This window comes from Phyllopteryx taeniolatus, chromosome 1 (assembly GCF_024500385.1).
Source record: "Phyllopteryx taeniolatus isolate TA_2022b chromosome 1, UOR_Ptae_1.2, whole genome shotgun sequence".
NCBI lineage: Eukaryota > Metazoa > Chordata > Actinopteri > Syngnathiformes > Syngnathidae > Phyllopteryx > Phyllopteryx taeniolatus.
This window is the reverse complement of record NC_084502.1, coordinates 32,411,422-32,432,796: the sequence shown is the minus strand read 5'-3', so window position 1 is coordinate 32,432,796 and position 21,375 is coordinate 32,411,422. Positions and strand designations below refer to the sequence as shown.

Here is a 21,375-nt window from a genome sequence, read left to right as displayed (position 1 = left end):
AGTCGTACAATTTGGAATTCAAACAAAACTTTAAGGAAATAAATGCCGCTATAGTTACACAAAGCTTTAGAATTTGAACCTCTATCATGCATTATGTCAACATACAGTATATCGTGCAGGACCTCAGTTCAGTGGGCACCAAAGAGTTAACTCTGAGCATGTTTCGCTTTTTTATGGCTTTTTGTGACTTATCTGCAACACTTATTTTAAAATGAATAACCTCAAAAAGAGCTGAATAGGAACATCAGAAGAATAGATGAAAAATATACACAGGAAATTATGGGAAGTAAGCGGACTCACATACAAAGCAGTAAAGAGAGGAACATCTTAACTGATTTTTTTTTTAAATGTGAAGATCCTGCACACGACGAGGACAAACAAAATCAGAGTGTGCTAACTGCTCTTATCGTCTGCGTTGTAATCAAGATGAGAACCATCACAACGCACCACGCACATAACCATACCTGTTTATCCGTCAACCAGGTGTCTCTTGGAATACCAACACTGACCTGTAGGGCAGCACGGTGCCATGGGTCATACAGATTGCTTGAAAAATACAAAGAGGAAAGAATAGTAGTAAAAAAGAACTACAAAAGACAGGTTAACAGTTAGCTTATCTGCAGTTGAAAACTTGTTTGTCTCTTTTTTATCATGGCGAATGACATGTTCTGCAAACACACAACCACTTGCTCTTCTATTTGTGTCTGGGAACATCCCGAACTAAAGGTCACTTGCTAATTGGCTATCGTTCCGTTTCACATTACAATCACAAAGTCTGTGGCTCCGCTAAACTCGTTGTGGACCACACACATAAGGATTTGCGATCGGATGTATTGAAGAGGTTTAGGACAGTATCTGAATGACAAGACTATGAAACAGCAAGGGCTGCGGACTGAATTATTGACCCAGAACCTGTTTCACTTTATTCAAAACTGAACTACTTCTTTGTTTGTATATGTTGGATGTCTGGCTTTCAACGTTTTTTCTTTTTTTTTTTTTTTTTATTATTATTATTATGGCCCCAGTTAATTTATTGTCTTGAATCCTATTTATCTGCACCCCATCTACTGTATCTGTATTTGAACTTGTACATTAGGTCTGCAATTCTCAAACATTATTTTTGTTTTATGTAAGTTTAATGATAATTTGTTTCTTGCTTTCTTTTTATTTTGGTGATGTTTTCCACTCCTTTATGTACTTTGGCCCATTGCTCCCTAATGTGTGACACCTGTTTCCTATTTTCTTCTCTCCTTCCCGAGTCCCGAGTCTCCTTTTTGGCTCCTGTTGCTTGTTCACTGTTGTGCATGTTCCAGCCTTTGTACTAGTGTTCCTAGCATTCTTAGTATTCTTATCTTGGAATTTTGACTGGCCTCTGCCTCATCATTTTTTGATTAGATCAAAATGTTCAGACAGATTTTTTGTGTGCTTTGTGGTATGTATCAACTGACTTTCAATCCAACGTTTTGGACTTTCATTTTTAACCATGTTAGCAGACAGACTGCTTTTATGCTGGCTTCAGCTCATCCGCGACCAAAGTTAGAATAAAGGCAACAACAAAAAAAGTGGAGGAAAGACTAGACAGTTGTGTGGGATACAGATGTCGTTCACATCTGTACCTATAGATGGCAGTGTTCCTACAGAAACTGGGCTGCAGTGGCGAGTGTCAGACATTTGCTTCTGTGTGGAATAGTGAGTGTCTCTAAATAATACACAGATTCGATAAGGGTGCTTGAAATTCCTGAAATGGCTGCAATTGTCCTGTAGCTGCTTAAATTTTGGAAGGTGATTATAACTTACTTTCTTTTAAAATAAAAAGCTGTCTGACTAAAAGGTTAGCTCATAAAATGGAAAAAAAATAAATTTATTAATATTGTCTTGTTCATAAAATCTGTATTATAGGGTACTGTAACTGTTTTTTTACTTCACCCCCTCAACTGCTATGCAAGTGTCTTTGATTATTGCATACTACCACTTATTTTAACACTCCTTTGAGGGTCTCTTCATCAAGCTGTCATGAACAAATATTCATTTGAAACTGAAAACTTATCAATCACAGAGGACTCTGAGGAGGTTTGATCGGCAAAAAAAAACAAAAATCTGTCCATTTCCATCTAAATCTGATGTGCAACTTTGAAGATCGTTTTGTGTTTGGACGATGTGTCCGCAGCATGTGCAACATACACAGGTCCACACAAATTTGCAAAGCGAAATTCGGCAGCTTGGTGATGAAGTCCATTAGTTAAAATCTTTATGGGGCTCACATGAAAGTAGGTCTGTCCTACTGCAGTCCCCTCCAAAAGTATTGGAACGGCAAAGTCAATTCCTTTGTTGAATACTGAAGACATTTAAATGGGTTTTAGATCCAAAAATGAATATGAAACAAAAGTTCAGAATTTCCGCTTTTATTTCATGGTATTTACATCCAGATGTGTTAAACAACTCAGGAAAGTTCACCTTTTGTTTGAATCCACCCACTTTGCAAGTGAGCAAAGGTATTGGAATAGACGTGATAAAATGAACTTAAAGTGAAAAACATTTAATATTTGGTGCCATAACCCGTACTTGCAATAACTGCATCAAGCCTGCGACCCATTGACTTTACCAGCCTGTTGCATTCTTGATTTGAAATGGTTTTCCAGGCCTTGACTGCGGCCTCTTTCAGTTCTTGTTTGTTTGTGGGGATTTCTAACCTTCAGTCTCCTGTTCAGGAGGTAAAATGCATGCTTTATTGGGTTAAGACTTGGCCAGTCTAAGAGCTTTCACTCTTTTCGCCTTGATGAAATCCTTTGTTGTTTTGGCAGTGTGTTTTTGGGTCATTGTCTTGTTGCATGATGAAGTTTCTAGGTGTACTCCGAGAAGTTGAGGGGCAAGGTGAGCAGTGGCTCATTTGCGTGGGTGAGGACGCCCCCTCAAAAAAGGCTATTAAGGAAAGCATAAATTAAAATGTCCTGTAAGTGTTGATCCTTGTTCTGATTTGTCAAAAGCATGTCACAGACATGAAGAAATTTGGGAACCGTTTGTCATTTTAAGTTTTTTACATTATATACAGTCGTGCTCATCATTATTGGGACCCCTTCATGTTTTTTGCATAACCTGCATAATATCTTCAGAAATAAATGGAAATGCACCAAACTTATATCAGCAGGATGTTTTAATTGGTGGTCCAAAGTAATTTAACAAAGAGTTGGGTTTTTTTCCAACTTAGATAAAAGAGAAAGCAGTGTCATGCAGTACACGCATGCACTGCAGTTCCTCTGTGAGGCGTGGGTGGCGCCTTCTGCCTCTTTTTTCCCTGTCTCTCTCTAGCTCTAATCACCTCCTTGCCTGCGCACCTGGTTCCAATCAGCATTCATCACTGCCTGCACTTAAGCCAACGTGTTCCAGTGTTCCAGCGCCAGAGTATTCTCACTCCAACGCGGTACACCGGCCGACGCTTTGCTCTTAATAGTAAGGATAGATTCTCTGATACCAGTGCTTGAACTTACTCCCTGTTGTTCCTCCTCATCCAGAGCCCCACTGTGTCTCCTGCCACAACACTCACTCCAGCCGCATTACGAAGTTCCCTCACCTGCTCCTGCGGACCACCATCATGCCTTGAAATACCTGACCTTGCGGTTCACCCCCAAAAAAACCTTCCAACTGCTTCCTCTGTCTCAGTCTGCTTTTGGGGCCCTTCCAATACAGTTTGGTACAAACCGTGACAAACAGCATGTGCAGCAATATTGGCACCCCTCCTTAATATTTGGTTGCACACCCTTTGGCAGCGATGACAGCCTCCAAATGTTTCTTGTATCCATCTATAAACTTTTTTTCACTTCTCAGGTGGTATTTTCTCCCACTCTTCCTTCGCAATTTGTTCAAGCTCTTGAACATTTGCAGAGTTCTTTTCCCCAATGGAAGATTTCAGCTCGCCCCAAAGATTTTCAATTGCTGGACATTTTAAAACTGTCTATTTTTCCATTTCCAACCATTCCTGAGTGCTTTTGGATGTGTGCTTTGGGTCTTTTGCTGGATGACCCATGATCTTCGCCTCAAATCAGGTTTTCTTACACTAGGTAAGACATCGATCCATTTTCCGTACTGCTTCTCCTCACGAGGGTGACTAGGCATGCTGGAGCCTATCCCAGCTGACTCTGGACGAGAGGTGAGGTACACCCTGAACTGGCCCCCAGCCAATCGCAGGGCACATATGTACAAACAACCATTCACACCTATGTCCAGTTTAGAGTTTTCAATTAACCCACCATGCATGTTATTTGGGATGTGGGAAGAAACCGGAGTACCCGGAGAAAACCCACGCAGGCACGGGGAGGACATGCATACTCCACACAGGTGAGGCCGGATTTGAACCCGGGTCCTAGGAACTGTGAGGGAGATGTGCTACCTAGTTATGCACTGTGCTGCCTGGGTAAGACATTTTTCGCTAAAATCTCTGGATAATTTTCTTATTTCAGGATACCTGTGATATGGTCAAGGCCTCCAGTACCAGATATGGTGAAGCACCCCCACAGCATTATAGATCCTCCACCATGCTTGACTGCTGGTAGGGTGTGCTTTTCCTTAATGGCTTCATTGCACCGTCTGTAAGCATACTGTGTGTCTGCCTTGCTAAAAAGCAAAATTTTTGTTTCACCTCCCCATAAAATATTGTTTATCATTTGCTCTTTTGTATCTCAAACACAAGTTCTCTATAGTTTTCACTTGATTCATTTTCTTCAGGAGATAATCCACATTGAGTATACTTAAATTTCATGGGTGCCAGTATTAGTGACCACAACTGTAGTTACACTTGCTCACCTAAAGATTGGGATTTCTTCACAAATAAGGCTGTCCTCTAAATTATGGAGGAAAACCAGATGTCGTAGCCGGAATTAAAGTCTATTTACTGTAGATCAAACGTATAATTTTTAATAGCGTTTATCCTCATTAGGGTCACAGGTGAGCTTGAGCCTATCCTCGTTGACTTTGTGAGAAGTGGGGTACACCCTGGACTGGTGGCCAGCTATTTGTGCCCTGCAATAGACAAATTAGCATTCACACTCACATTTGCAACAATGGACAATTTAGACCGGAATCTTCCTCAAACTAACATGCATGTTTTTGGAATGTCGGGAGAAGGCAAAGTACCTGGAGAAAACTCCCACAAACACGGGGAGAACATGAAAACCCCCACACAGGAAGCAGCTGAGATTACAACCCCCAACCTCAGAATTGTGAAGCAGACAGGCTAACCACTCGTACACCGTGCTTTGCACACTCAGCACAATATAGGAATTTAATAATAAATATATTGGCAGTAGCTCATCTTTAAAGACCCAGTAAAGTCATTTTTTTCCTAAATATATTTGAAGATAAGTGCTGAAAATACTGAGAACAATTTAGTACTGAATTGCTGAGATTTTGCATTAAACTCTTTTTCACTTTCTCAGTTGACCGGACTTTTCGGGCGTGGCTAAAATGAGGCCAGATTACACAAGCAGGCCTCTGGCATGAGTTCCCACCCCCCAATCATTGTATAAGTACCAAGCCGCCTAATTCCATGTAGTGGCTATTCTGCGCCACTGCCACTTCCTTATCGATAGTAACCTGGGCCATTTCTATCACTCCAGAATGAAGTCAGCCATCGACCTATGCCTACAAACCAACATAATACATTTTCCCTGATGTGTTTTTGTGTTATTTTGTCTACAGTGTGTCTGCCGTTTGTCCCCATGCGCCGAGGCCCTAATGGCGTGCTTACGTCTTTGTTAGCTTGCTAGCCAGTTAGCTCGCGACCTAGCACATGTAATGAACACTTGTGTCTCTGTTGTGAAGGCCTGTGCAGGGCGAGGCAGCGATGAACCAGAACGCCAGTCGCTAGAGTAGCCGGCCGTGGTCTTGCAATGGGTCGCGTCCAACTCTCCTCAGCCATGCCTCGCGCAGGCTCTCAAAACAGAAACGCCTTATGTGCGCTACCTCGCAAGCTAACCGGTTAGCAAGCTAACAAGGCAGCAAGCTCAGCAGTACAGCGTCGGCTCATCCGATATCGCCGCCTCACTTGGTTTTGTGTTGTGTGTGTGCGTCCACATAACCGCGACACATCAGGGAAAGTTAACTAATAGACACAGTGACAGTCAGGTTGTGGCTGAGCCGCAAAGGGCCACGAGCCAGACATGTACGTGATTGACAGCTGAAGGTTCTGCGTCGCGCACTCAGTGGATATGCCCACACGCCCCTGCAGCCGGTGGGTGAGCTCTATTTTACATTTTTTTTAACCTTATTTGTATTTATTTTTTGAATTCAAAGTTGACAGACTTGTTAATACATTTCTCTGTGGTAAATGAAATGTCGTTTTTATTTTTATTTGTTTTGTCATTTTACAGTTTAAAGACTTGACGTTTGGAACTGGAGGTGGTTAAAGTCCTGCTGTGGACACGTTTTCTTTTTTTCTTTCTTTTTTTAAAATAAATGACAATTAGTTGTAGGATAGATGCTAGTCTGCTTCTTGGCTACTGACATCTCTCTTTGCATGCCTGGCATTGCCTGCATGTGTGTGATTTGGTTGTGTGTGGTGAGCAAGATATAAATATACAGCATTAACAGCAGAGTATATGTTGAATTCCCCCTTGAGGGACTATGTTGAATAATAAGAAAAAATATGCTATAGTGCAAATGTTATGGTATTAACAATGGGTTTAACCCTAAATTAAGTTACCTTGATTCCTTTTTAGTGTCGATTTGAGCGGACACAATTAAGCAGGGTGAAAAACGTGTGTGCGTGCGTGTAAAGAGGGACGGGTAGGTTGGTTGTTTGCACGCTGCCAGTGAGCGAGTGTGCGCGCGCACCACCTCGCGGTGATGATGATGATGATGATGGTGACGATGACGACGATGATGATGATGATGATGGAGCCGCGCGTCCGAGTCAGTCCGGCTCAGTGTGGCGCGCCGCTGCTCGGACGATGCCCGCACACCACCTCCGTCTCACAGCCCCACGTCACGTCACGTTACTTCGGAGGACTTTTCCCATCGCGCTGTACTGAAGGAATTTGCTGCTTCCTGTCCGCGCGACCTTGTAAATGATCTTTTTTTTAAGTTTGCGCATTTTTGTGTGCGTGTGTCTGCGACTGTGCCGGCTGTGCCTTGAATGACGGTTGAAACAGGTGGGCGGAAATCAACGCTCAGTAGGAAGAGGAGGCGAGCATCGGACAAGGCGACACTTTGCTCGCGTTTGGTGCGACGTTTGAGTCGGTGGGTGCGAGTCCACCCGCCGGCATCAGCTCCCACATTCTGGGCTGGAGGAGGACGAGGAGGAGGTTTTGGGAACCGCGAGGGAATATCGGAACACTCGGGATGAGGAGGTGAGCTTTCCGCTTTCCGCTCCATGACGTTAAAAAGGATTGGGGGTGGAAATGTGCTCTCATCCCCCGTGACGCGCACGGTGGCTTTCGCTGCAGCTCTCAAACGACACGCATGTGCACTTCCACTTTGCCGTGCACGCCTCACCCTGTCATTTACCTCCAAACACCCCAAGCCTGCTGCAGCTATTAATACCTTTCCTAAATTATGTTCAAGTTGTTCTGCAGCTCACCTACTGTATGCCACGCACACTATGCACAGCTTCCGATCGGGCTCCCAAAGTGACAACAGCAAAATGACTTCAGAGTCTAAAAGGGCACCTTTTACATGCGAGTTGTAACCAGCTTGGCCATACGTGCAATTTGGGCATTGTAATAAGTGACCTCAACCTTCTATTTTGTTAACACTTGGACATTTGCATTTTGATACTATCGGCAAAAGCGGTACCCTTATAAATGGTTCACAAATTGGCTATTATGAGATTAATATCACTTAACAAGAGTGGATACTCATTTTGTTACCACTGTACAATAATGGTACCCTTATAACGGGTTTATAAATTGGTTATTCCCTATCTTGTTAAAAGAGACTGAGTAAAATAAGACCGACCGTCCTGCTCACTAAAAAGTACCCACGCTCAAGTTGGCCCCATTCACTGGTCAGAGCTCGACTGAAGAAAATGCATTCAACAGTGTCGATTACTATATAATGTAAAGTGTGATATGCTTGAATTGCCAAAAAGTGAACCCGCACTTGTTGAAAACCGCTCACTAAAATATTGTAGCATATCATTATTAGCCTGTATTTAATACTGCACAATCAAGATTTGTTTCCCCTAATGTACCTGTCAATGAATAATGAATTTATAACGATGGCTTTTTTGAAAGATGGTTCCCATAGTTTCCTTTTGTACTTTTTTTTTGTTTAAACTCATGATTAATACTTTAATTAAAAATATATCACTATGATATACATGTCTCCTTGTTTTGTAACTTTTTCATCATAGTCATGATCTGACTTGTTGGCTGGCACAAGATGCAGTGTTATACTACCCTTATGTGACCTAGGTTGATCTTTCCAAAATGATTCCTTGCCATTTGAAGAGCCATGATTCTTATGTGCACATGACGACAAGGATAAAGCGCAGTTTAGTTTGTATCATTTTTCTTAGCCAAGTGCTGACTTGTCACCAGACCCATCCACATGGACCTATAGCCTCATCTGTCCTATTCGGAGGTGCCTACAAATCTTTGTGCTGTAACGCCTCCAAAGAAAATAAAGCTTGTCTTCCCTTAAAAATTGCAGCACATTTGTGTAAAAATAATGTACATCTGTGTGGATGGCCAGCATATTAATCCTTCTGCCCTTGCAATCAAACCTTTGCGAAAGCACACTATTTTTTTACGTTCTGTTATAAAGTCGGCTCATCATTATTTTAATACCCATCTCATGGTGCAGCAGTAGTGTGTGTGTGTGTGTGTTGGACATAGCAGCCGTTGGGGTGCAAATTGCTGCATTTAAGAGAACAAACTCGCTCGCAGCATTGGTCTGATTATCACAAGCTCATTTGGTTGAAGCTAATTATTGTCAATCTTATTAGGGAAATCACACACAGACACAATGTGTTATTGTTTTACACAGTTCTGCTGGCAATGCTGTAGGTGATATACTGGAAAGTATCACTTTACTGGCTTACTGCCGCTGACATCTTTAAATTCAAGATATTTACTGTTAAAGCTCTGTTTCATTGTCATGAAATCTTATTTTTGAGTGATGGATGTGATTTGTTTCGGAATCCTACTTTATCTTTACTTTTTCAAGGCAAGCTTTACAAGGGAGACTTTACGGGCAGCCTGTGTGTGGTCGGATGGTTTGCCCAGTTTGTTTCAACTCATTCCTGTGCTGCTTTTTTCTCTCCATGTAATGGTTAAAACAAAAGAGGTGCAATTTCATTTTTTGAAAGAATGCTCTCTGAACTAAATAGACTCAATTAAAGTCAAATAATTGTTTACTCTGTAGGGATCAATACAGGTAGCACAGTGTCGTATTGTTTAGCTTGTATACGCCACAGTCGAGAAGGTCTGGATCCGGATGTCGGCTCAGGTCCTCTAGTGTTGAGTTTGCATATTCTTTCTGTGCTTGGTGGGGTTTCTCTGTGGCACTTGGCCTTCCTCCCACATTCTAAATACATGCATTTTAGATTAAATGAAGATTCTAAATTGTTCATAGGTGTGAGTGTGAATGATTGTTGGTCTGTATGATCCCTGCGTTTTGCTGGCGACAAGTCCAGGGTGTTCCGCTGCCCTTCACCCAATGTCAGCTGGGATAAGCTCTATAAAGAAGACGAGCAATATAAAAAAACAGCTAGATGGATGAATGGATCCATTCATAGATTCCAGTCGGTCATTTAAAATTTGATCGAGCAAGTTTTAGTATCGAGGAGGTTATGTAGTCCCTTTATGTTGAGGGAATGGTGGCGTTAAGGGCTTTTACTACTTGGCAGCAACCAGCAGAGGGCGGAATTAAGTCGGATCCAACGTGGTTGCTGCCTAAACGGGTTGCAGTAGGACTCAAAACTCCAAGTAAACAATAATAGATTTACATTTGATGCATTCTGAACAAAAAAAAAAAGATAACTCGTTTAAACTATTGCTATACTGTATCTTACTGTGGCACAGATTGTTGTAAGTGAATTGGCAGGCAGGTGATGTTAGCGCATCAACGACTGTGGTAGCGTTGGAGGAACTGTTTTCATCTGCTTGACTGACTGTTACTAGATTGTTTTGACATGTTGATGTAGTCGTCTTCTGCTACAAGAAGACTGGACTTTATTTTCTTGTACTGTATGCTCATATGCATTTGAATTTGACAAATCTTGAAATTGTTGTGATCACTGATTAGGACATTTGCTCCAATGCTCATCTGTAGTGCTCAACAACATTGTCAGACTCCTCTCACCAAACCACATTTGCTCAAGAGTGACCCCTGTTGAAGGCCAGCCAGTGAGCCCCATACGCTAAGTTCATTACAGTTAGTTGATTATGATCATAACATATCACTTCGCTGCAGAGTGAGTCGTTGCTGCTCCTCTGGGTGCCATGTCAACCCCCAGCAGAAGCCCCCCACCCCCTACTATGACCCACTACCACTCCCCCCGCCCCTTCAAGGCAGCCAGACTCACTGCTGTGTAGCTTGAGAGATTTTGACAAGTGGCTGCGCATGGAGGCAGAATCCTTGACCTATATCTTAATGAATGAATACTGCGAATGCATCCGTGGCTATGTATTTTGACCCCCCCTCCCCATCCAATGGCAACCCCACACTACCCCAACTGTCTTTCCTAGTGCACGCTCATATAAGATAATGGTGCTTTTGTGCTACCACTGACTGGCTCGCTCTGGCCTCAGATTTAGTTTCTGATTTCTGTTTGTCTTTTTCCAGTGTACAAATAGTCACCGGGGTTTGTTTTCATGCAATTGCACCCCCTCCCTCAATGTGTGCATTTCACCCTGATCTACTGTCCAGCTGTCACAACGGAGCTCTCCATCGCAGCCTCGCCATGTGCTCGTTTATCCGAAATTCTTGTCTAGTTTGGACAGAGTGGACTGTAAAATGTGTGATCTGTATTGGTGGTGGAGTTGCATCCCTAAAACGCACTCTGGCCTAAAGTGTGGTATTAAGAGCTGGAAAGAAAAACATGCATTTGTTATGAGCTACCTCAAATAAAACCAAATGGGTTACCCTTCACTGTGAATAACCTCTGACTTTTTGCAGATGATTGGTTAAAAATTGTCACAAGGAATGTTTTATTGCCCTTAGATGCCATAGACCATTTGTGGCAAATGTCTTTCAGAATCATCACTCTGCTTGTATAGCCATAGAATAGTCATCCCCGAAATTTTGGATACAATCATTACTTTCAAGGAGCTGATGGTTTTATTATTGTTGCCATGATCAAATGCCAAACCATTTACGGAACTCTGGTGGCGTGGCACATTGGCTAAGCTCAGTTGAAAGTCAAAAGTTACACGAGTCCCAGTTTTTGACGATGAAGCTTTTGATGAACACCTTACATCCTGACCTACTACCGTCTCCAAACGGCCTTTCCTGCAAAAATATCTCACCAGAGGTGAGATGGGCATCTCTCTGCCAGTCCAGAGCAGTCCAACTTTAGTCATCTATTGATGGCGCTAATGATAAACCAACGAGGTCACCCCTGTTTTCTGAAAGCTCACCAGCTTACTGAAACAAAGCATTTGGTCCTCTTGCTCAGTCCAACAAATAGACTGTACCAAAATGTCATATGAAATGAATAATATTGTTGAGATATTGGTAAGCATTTTTTTTCTTATCAAAACCTTTTTTACATTAACTTGAACAATAGTGGAACAAACTACTATCCTTAACATCTGATTTCAAAATTATATATATATATATATATATATATATATTGTGAGAAGGCGATGAAACATTTACATGGTTTCGGAGTCATAACAGCCCTCTGAGGGAAACCGTAACTACAATGTGGCCCGTGACAAAAATGAGTTTGACACCTGTGGCGTAAAAGGAAAAGGAATGGGGAATTTATCAGGGAGTATTTTTCAGCACCTCCATCAGAAAGCCCTAACACGCTCACAGTGGAAATAATGGTCTGTGTTAAATGTTTAGTTGATGCCTTTGGTCCCCCATGTGAGTGGTGGAGGCGGCATCGGGAATCTTTGAGGAACTAGGGGGTCTAGCTGGTTCATATTTCACTAACGTTCTCTTTATGTATTTTTTTGCTCAAGAAAATGAAACTGGGCACCATTTCCAATAATATTAATCAATTTTGAAACCATTGCTAAATAACTAATTGCACTTGGAACGGCCCTTTTTTCAAATTCACTTAATAGCCATTGTGTGAAAAGGAATTTACGATACTATAAAGTATTAAGTCATATTTTATGTCGTCACTATCGGGCGGAAATCCCCCCACCTCCAAAATGACAACTTTTCAGAAAAAAAACAAAACAAAAAAAAAACGACATGTTGAGGTTTCAAACACCGCTTTGTTTAAGGTGTTGTTATACCTTGTTTTGCTATCATATACCGTTGCACATGAACACACTAGCACCCCAAAATGATCTTCACTTGCTAATTTAATATGCTAAAAAAAGATTTATTATAAAATGTACTACGTTGTCATCGATTAAAATAGTATGAACACGGTGGCAGGCGCTGGACATACTTATCACAAGCTTGGCACAAGCCAAGGTATCATATGCTCTTGCATATGATAGCGCCGTACAAAAAAGCCTTTTAAAGGAAATGTCTGTCACTTCATCCACCCAAACTCTTTTCAAAGATCTTAGTGGCATTCGTGATGCAATCAACGCAACGAGCTGACGAAACGCCGCGTATAGTCTGAAATGAATCTTCAAGCACTTACCTCATGTGGCTGTCTTCATTCTTCAACTAGGCATTTCAATGATCGATTTGAACAAAATAAGCCTACTAAAATGTAATGCTATCACCATTTTCACTCGTTATTGTCTTTAAAATAATCCAGTCTTTCAATAAAGGTGTCAATTACACCACAGAACAATTAGCAGTTCAATGAGGAAATGCCCTTGCCTTCTTCACCTGATGTGTCAGACTATGACAGGCTGATGTGATCAAAATGGGAGCGGGCCAAAATCTGTCTGAAAATCATACATGTCATCAGAAAAAAGCGTATAATTACTATTTAGCCTATTTTGGGGGAATTTATTTCCTGCATCATCAAGTCCAGAACTATGGAATAATGGCCAATGTTCACAGCATTAGAGAGGTCCTTGAATTAAAGGATAATCCCTTGTGATACACTTCCCAAATTTTGCTGGATGGATTGTCTAGTTGGGCCTTTTGGTTCTGTCGCCATTCTTTGTATGATGTACTTGATCAATTCCATCACAAAATGAGGTAATGCTCGGAAAGAAACAATTTTTGAGTCTGCACGTCCATATTTGCATCAAAAACAAAAGCAACCAAAAATAATATTTATGTCCTGATGTCAGTTTCATACCAGCCTACTTCGTCCTGGTCTCTTCCCACTTCTCACGTTGGCTCGGATGTAAGTCACTTGTGTTCCGGTGCCATCAATAATCAATTAGTTGGTGTCATGGGGGGTCCGCTTGTTTTATTTGTGGCAACTTGACAAGAAGTGAGCAGCAAAAAGGGAAAAGCGAGGGGTGAGGCTGAGGGGGGGGGGTGTAGTATTAGATTCCAAGGGGCAGCTGTCAGGAACAGATGACTGTGTGTGTGTGTTTGTGTGTGTGTCCGTGTGCGCGTGCATGCATGCATGCGTGAATGTGTGTGTGTGTGCGTGCGTGCGTCCGTCTGTCCCTGTGTGCGTGCGTGAGTGTGTGTGTATGTGAGATGTGTATGGCTGCATGTGATTTTGTTAATTTGAATTTAGATTTGTTTGACTGCGCAACACATGTCTTCTATAGACGTGTGTTGTTTATTCATGTGGAAACCAACATGTCGCTTGGGCCAACACTGCCCCCTGTTGATGAGGATGCCTGCGCCCGCTGTTGTTCCCATGGTGACCGCATCAAAGAATGCTCAGGTTAGTGGCACGTGCCACTTTACTATAGGAAGAAAACACATCATGACATCATATACGGTATGCTTCATCAACTGAGAATGCAACTGTGATTTTTGAAAATGAAAACATTTGAATTCATAATTTATTTTCAGCTCAAATGTGCCTAATGTGAGGAAAATTCTATCTGTTTTCAATAGCGCTTTCCAGTCAATTGGAGAAGGGTTTCACCGAGTTGCAGACAAAAGGAAAGGTTCAAGGTGGTATGTTACGAAATAATGAAGTTGAACTGTTTTCCTCTAATTCAAAGGCATTTTATGACCAGATTTTCTATAGTTGATGTTTTTCTGACAGACAAATCTAAATTTCTCTGGAACCTATGATCTGATTTTCAAAGTTTTTGGTACATTGTACTCAGGTTGAAGTGGCCATTCCAACCAGATGCACTATTTTGACAGTATCATTTTTGGAAAATCTTCTCTCGCTGCTAATACAAGGGCTAGTGTGCTGCCTCAATTGAATCCGCTCCTTAATCAACTCTTTTTCCACTGATAAAACTGAGAAAATAGCCAGTCCAACCACAGCTTTTGGTTGTGTTGTCCTTTTTCCTTGTAAAGTAGATTAAAGCAAAATCGCTGCTGTACAAAGGTAACCTCAAAGTGTAGTTCTTTGTATGTCGTATTGATACAGTGATACTCAATGCAAACTAGAACTAGTAGACATTCCAACAGCTTCTTCCCTCTTGCGATCAACTTCTTAAACACCTAACCTATAATTCCATTACAACAAGCTGGCAATTTTTTTTGACTTGAGTTGGTTGTCACATTTCTGTGGGGCCAATTATGTACTACTCGTCCACTCACTGTCGTTGTCTCGCCATGCTGCACTATTTGCATATACTGACCACTCATGCCAGAGTAGCATCTGCTCCATTTGCACACTGATTGAGGAGTATCTGTAACATTTGCACAACCAACATTGTCCCAGATTATCGAAATACTCGTCACTTTAAACTGCATACACTCCTTGAAGTCTCAGCGCCCCTTGCACAATGGTCATTGCACCGGTCTATTGCAATATTAGTTATTCGAACTGCTCTAAGTGCTAGAGGACTCTGCATCTTTTTGCACAATTGTTTTTTGTCAATGTCTCTGTCTCCAAAGTGTTCTGTAAATTGACTGTCTGTTGTACTAGAGCGGCTCCAACTACCGGAGACAAATTCCTTGTGTGTTTTGGACATACTTGGCAAATAAAGATGATTCTGATTCTGTGCTGGAAGAGTGATGAATCATTGGAAGTAAAGACCTGAGGTGATTTAATCGCGACCACATGAATGAATCCTTTCCTTAGACAACTGTTCTTTTCCACAGGAATGCATGACTAACAGTACCATTTGTGTGATTTTGAATGAACGCACATTCAAGATCCTGAGGTACCAGTGCTTGCTTGTGAAACTAGGTTAAGTGCTATCTAGCACTAAAGCTGTTCACTTTAGCCCCCATATTTGTCAAGGTGGTCATCTAAATGTCTGTTGTTCTTGCAGGCAAGAAGCCATATCACATTTAAGAGCTGAGCTGCTAACCAAACCTAGTTTATTAAACTAGCTAGCCTCAAATATGTTAACATGAGCCCTCGTATGGCTATCATCTATCTTGCTTTTTTTTTTTTTTTTTTTTTTAATTATAGTTTTTGGGTCGTTCCTTTATGTTACAGAAAAAAAAGAAACGACTGAATGATCTCACATTCACAATGCTGAACTATACTTGGGCTGGCAAAACTAGCTTTAGCACTAGCCAGCATTTAACACAAGCTAAGCTAACTTTCAGGGCTTGTTGGATATGGAAGAAGAACCTTATTCACTTTAAGTAATATCGGATACAATGTACAAATCAGTACAGTTTGATCTCACCTGTCTACCAAGGCTGGGTTTTTACTTCATTGTTAGGTATGTTACTAAAATTTTCAAACCACCTGTATATCGAAATAGACCCAAGTCTTTAAGAATCAGATGAGGATCAAGGATTTAATGCCACTTTTTATGGCGCAAATTGGCCCAAATTTACTTGTCCAGAAATCAATGTAAATCAATAGAAAATGTGTGACCGAAACACAGCCACATTGAATGTGAAAATGTACATGTAAAAAAAGATAAAAAATTTGAATATCAACATTAAATAGGAATTGGACAGGTGGACCTGCAATGTAAATCTAACCCTGGTCACACTTGCTACCTGATTTTCTTCAGATTTAACCTATGATTGATCTTTAAGTTTCCAACTTTGTAGTAGACATGGACTAATGTGGAATACAGAGGACATTTTCCTCTTCTTTGAAGCAATCTCTGTGATGAACAAAATGCCTGTTGTGGTTGCAGTTAGATGTACTGAATGAAGAAATTTGTTCTTCCCAGACAAACATTAGCAGCACGACTCCTTCGCGGGGGAAGTTGCTTGTTTTTGTTCTACTACTTTTTATTTCTCAGTGACCCTTACTGTTGAAAGCAAAGGCTTACGTGTGCTTGGTGAAGCAGCAGCAGGAGCGCGCCCAAATGCACTAAACACGATTGCGGCGTCGGGAGCAGTTGCGAGGAAAATCATTAACTTACTGTATCGGTGCTATGATGTGAGTCAGAACTTCTCACAATGAATGTGTGTCAACAAGCGTTGTCTTTTGCTTGACAATTACACACAATGTGACCGCTCCGGTTCCATCCCTCTTTAAATCCCTGAACATATTTATTGAATATGACTGCTTGGAAATTCACCCAATGGGGCCTAAAGAAGAATGTGGCGAGGTACAGCTTTGTCAAAATTGTGTGTTTGGTGCTACAAAACTGAACACAAACGCTTTGGAAAACCTTTTCAGGGTGTACTTACAGTGCTGTAAGGAAGTATTGGCTCCCTTCACTTTAATGTAAATATCAGACAAATATAACCCAAGTGAACTTAAAACGCTCTTTTTAAATGGTGATTTTATTTAATAAGGAAAAACTATTCAAAGTTACGTGGCCCTGTGTGAAAAGGTAATGGGCCCCTAAACCTAATAACTGGTTGGGATTTCCTCAGCAGCAACAATTGAAATCAAGCGTTTCTATAACTGGCAATGATTGTTTCACATCTCTGTGGAGATCCACTCTTCAATTGTTTTAATTCAGCAATAATGGAGTGTTTTCAAGCATTGCTGGCCTTTTTAAGGCCATGCCACTGAATTTCAATGGGATTCCAGTCTGGATTTTGACTAGGCCACTCCAAAACCTTCATTTTGTTTTTTTAAACCTTTCAGAAGTTGACTCGCTGGTGTGTTTTGGATTGTTATCCTGCTGCAGAACCCAAGTGGGCTTCAGCTTGAAGTCACAAACTGTTGACTGAACATTCTCCTTCAGGATTTTCTGTTGAAGAGCATAATTCATGGTTCTACCAATCGCAGCAAGTTGTCCAGGTCCTGAAGGAGAAAGCAGCCCAAGACCATCACAGTACCACAACCATGTTTGACTGTTCGTAGGATGTTATTTTCTGAAATGCTGTGCCACACTTACGCTAGATGTAAACGAGACACACACCTTCCAAAAAGCTCAACTTTCACCTCGTCAGTCCATATAATATTGATGTTTTTTTTGCAAAACAAAGACGAGCCTTTATGTTCTTTTTGGTCAGCAGTGTTTTTCGCCTTGGAACTCAATGCCATTTTTGGCTAGTCTCTTCCTTACTGTTGTGTCATAAACACTGGCCCGAACTAAGGCAAGGGAGTCCAGCAGTTCTTTAGAAGTTGTCCTGAGTCCCTTTGTGGCCTCCTGGATGAGTCATTGCTGTTCTCTTGGGGTAGTCTTTGTAGCCCGGCCACTCCTGGGAAGGTTCACCACTGTTCCATTTTTTTTCTCCATGTGAGGATAATGGGTCTCCCTATAGTTCGCTGAAATCCTAAAGCTTTAGAAATGGCTTTTGTAACCCTTTCCAGACTGATAGATGTAAGTTACTTTATTTCTTGACTTTTCTGGAATTTCTTTGGATCGTGTCACTTGGTTGCAGCTTTTTTAGATCTTTTGTCCGACTAGATTTTGTCGGGACACATTCTGTTTTCTTAATTGAACCGGTCAGGAGGTAATCAGGCTTTGGTGTGATCAGTGATTGTGAATTGTGATTAGCCACAATTGTTTCATGATTTAACAAGGGGGGGGGGATCACTTTTTCTCACAGGGCCAGGTAACTTTGAATAGTTTATATTCCTTAATAAATGAAATCACCATTGGAAAAACAGCATTTTAAGTTCACTTGGAATATATTTGTCTGATATTTACATTTGTCTGATGATCTTAAACATTAAAGTGGGGAAACTATGCAAAAATATCAGAATTTGAGAAGAGGGCCAATACTTTTTCACAGCTCTGTAGATTTCGGTGTTTGTGTAGCAAGGAAAAGCATTTTGTTCTCCTGCATGTTGTCTTCTTTTTGCCAGTCAGTTACTATTGGTTTGAGTCAGGGCAGCAGGTTGTAACCTTTGCATTGCTGCATTTCTCATGCCCGGACAAAATTTAGTTCAGCCAAGGCCTGCGTCCTCATTGCATTTGTCACATGTAGCATGGATCACCAATGTCTGAAAAACCAAAACGTGCATCTGCCTGCATTTCACCCTGAGACATCTGTGTCCACCAAGTCTAAGTCAAGGTAACCATCCTCTCCTCCCTTTGTACACTAAAAGTGCAGCCACTCGGAAAGAAAGGAAAGCAGCGCAAATGGATGAAGAAAAATGACAAACATGCAGGTATGCATTTCACAAGGCAATTTTTAATCGGTGTATATATATATATATATATATATATATATTTTGTACCTCAGAAACAGAGGCAGGGCACCACCACTATAGAGATATTTTCATGATTACATTTATAATTAAAAATACAGTATATATTTGAAATTATTTCTTAGCTTTTAGGCAATAGTACCTTTTAAAATTAGCTTTAGAAATAGCTAGCCCTTAACTTTCTCTTAAGCTGTCATAGACTTCTACCTAGTCTTTTGTAATTTCAGTGATTCTGCTCCAGCACGCCCCTGAACCTAGTGAGGATAAGCGGTATGGAAAATGGATGGATGTTTCCAAACCTGCATAAGGTTACCTATGCAGGTTTGGATACCTTTTAAAAAATGCTGGCTCAGGTTTTATCATTGAACCCCACACAGTAGGGCTTTGAAAGGTCCGACGGACTGTGACAATGAGTGTTACTTTACTGATTACCTGATTTTGCACAACCTGTTTGACTGTACTGTGCTACGACTCCAAAAGTTTCTTCAACTTTTGATGTAGTGTTTTTGAAGCTAGAGACCATTTTGTCTCCAGCACTGAGCGTAAAATGAAGCTTAATATTTAATCTTTAGCTGACCCAAACTCAAAATAGTGACCGTGTTTCCAACTTGAAAATGTAAATTTTTCTCCTCCCTCCGTTGTTTATGTCACTTACTTCTTAGTATGTACATGTGAGTTGTCTTCATGCTGAAAACGTGGGCATATTGGAGTAACACGTTGACAATGTGCTGAAATCCAGCATTAAAGCACAGAAGGAAAAAGGGTGGTCTGGGAATGCTACACTGAGTCAGACGGGAAGTGGAGGGGAAGCTGGAAGGGAACATGAAGGAACAGTGGCTTTCACAGTCATGTGCCGGAAACTTGTTCAAAACACTACTTGGCTTGAACAGAAAACTGGAACATGGCAGATCCTGATTGGACTTGACGAAAACATGCACTTAATTCCATTCGATTTGATTCAGTTTTTATTCGCACGACAAAACCAGATGTTGAATTACACATTAAAGAGGACTTGCAGAACCCCACAGGGTAGCACAGTGTTGGAAAAGACTCCTGTCCAATACATGAATAAAACAAGACTGTCCGGGGCGGACATTAGTCTTGACCGGTTGGCTTGAGAGAGATGGCATTACAGAGGTACCGAGACAGAATTAAAAACAAGCTTAGGGTTTGTTTTGTTTTGTTTTTTTTCCCCCTTGAGGCTGGAACATTTTACAACATTGTATTTGGCAAAAACACAATACAAGCAAGCACTGTGAGACAGATGAGACAGAAATACTGTAAATATACATTTTGGCTTTCATTATGAATCATCTGCTCAATTATTTCTTTAACCAAGGTTCTTGATTTCTTAATAAAGCAAGGGTGGTTGTTTTGGCCATATTTTTATTCTTCCTTCGACAAACAAACACTTTCCACTGTAAATTGAGGTCAATGTTGTTGACATTACATTGAGGATAGTGATGTTCCTACTAAGAAAACTTGCCATAAATAGGTTATGCATGGTTTTCAACAGAATCAATATATAAAGTGAATAACATTAGTCCAAGTTCACACCCTTGTGGGTCTCCATTAATTAGCTTTTGCATGCATAGATGTTTCATTGTCTGAAGCATCTTTTGGTCTGCTAGTGTTTGTTCATCCTCGATGCAGTTTGTTCGGTCTGGTTTGAACACAGCTACAGATGAAACAAATCTGATAGAGTTCCAAATAAGCTTGGTTTGATAACTGAAAATTTTATTTGTATAGCACTTTTCATACATAGAAAATGCAACCCAAAGTGCTTCACAGGGATATAAAAAAAAAAAGACAATTAAAATTGCAGGATGAATACAATATAATGAAGTAATTGGTTCACATGTAATGGGTTAGCATGTCGTCTGATAGCAGCATATCGTTTTTAGATTGTCCACATCATTGTCAAAGTTACCAAAAAACAATTTTGCTCCGTGTTGTCTTTGTATGCTGATTTACTCACAAGTTAGTAAATCAAAACTTGTTCCTGTTTCCATTTTTGTAACCAATAAAAGAAGAGACTGTTGTCTCAAGCTTTGTCATGACGCATTTTTGGTTCCCTTGTATTATTTTTACTCTGTTAAAAGGAACCAGTAGAGAAACAGACCAAGTTTGCAAACCCGATACAATGGGCAGGCTGCAATGAAATGTCTTTGTTGTGTACAAAGTCATACAACACGTGTGTTTGTGTTGAGGCATGATATAGAGGCGTAAAATTTCTGGCTGACTCCCACCCAGAGTGAAACAGCCTCCAAGTGTCCCAATTAGCCCACTTCAGCATGTTTGTGTTCCCCAGCTGCTCCTGTTTGTGTTGCTGATGAAATGCTGAATGGGACCTTTTTTCATACTTTTTCTCGAGGGTAGAAAAAAGTTGATTTTTATCATTTTCCTCCTTCCTGTTATTGCACTTTTTTTCTGCTGGAGTGCGATGATATTTTTGCATGTTGCTGCTGATGTGGTTTCAAATGGAGCAGCGGGGCTCTTTTGTTTGGCTCAGTAAGTGAATGTACTAAGTTGGCCAATTGTAGGGAAACACTTGAGCTGGCCAATGTCCTGTTTATGCTGACTCTATTCATCATGTGCTTCGCCACAGTGCATTTTTATCATCAAGAGGTTGCAGTTACGTCGCTCACTTGAATGGAGAGGTGGCTCATTTTATG

The 21,375-nt window shown here is 41.0% G+C and overlaps 1 protein-coding gene across 8 annotated transcripts in view; it reads left to right on the top strand.

The window, feature by feature from the left end:
- Window positions 1-1,353: 1,353 nt before the first annotated feature.
- Window positions 1,354-21,375, top strand: part of plxna2 (plexin A2) — a 250,244-nt gene continuing 230,222 nt past the window's right edge. For 2 of the 8 annotated variants that reach the window (XM_061789524.1, XM_061789587.1), the window contains exons 1-4: window positions 3,407-4,144; window positions 4,272-4,332; window positions 4,455-4,543; window positions 5,430-7,340. The gene's annotated coding sequence lies outside the window, so the exon portion shown is untranslated. Of the gene's footprint in view, window positions 1,433-3,306; window positions 4,145-4,271; window positions 4,333-4,454; window positions 4,544-5,429; window positions 7,341-21,375 lie in introns of those variants that run through there. The other 6 variants (XM_061789534.1, XM_061789552.1, XM_061789577.1 and 3 more) reach the window with 6 other exon arrangements.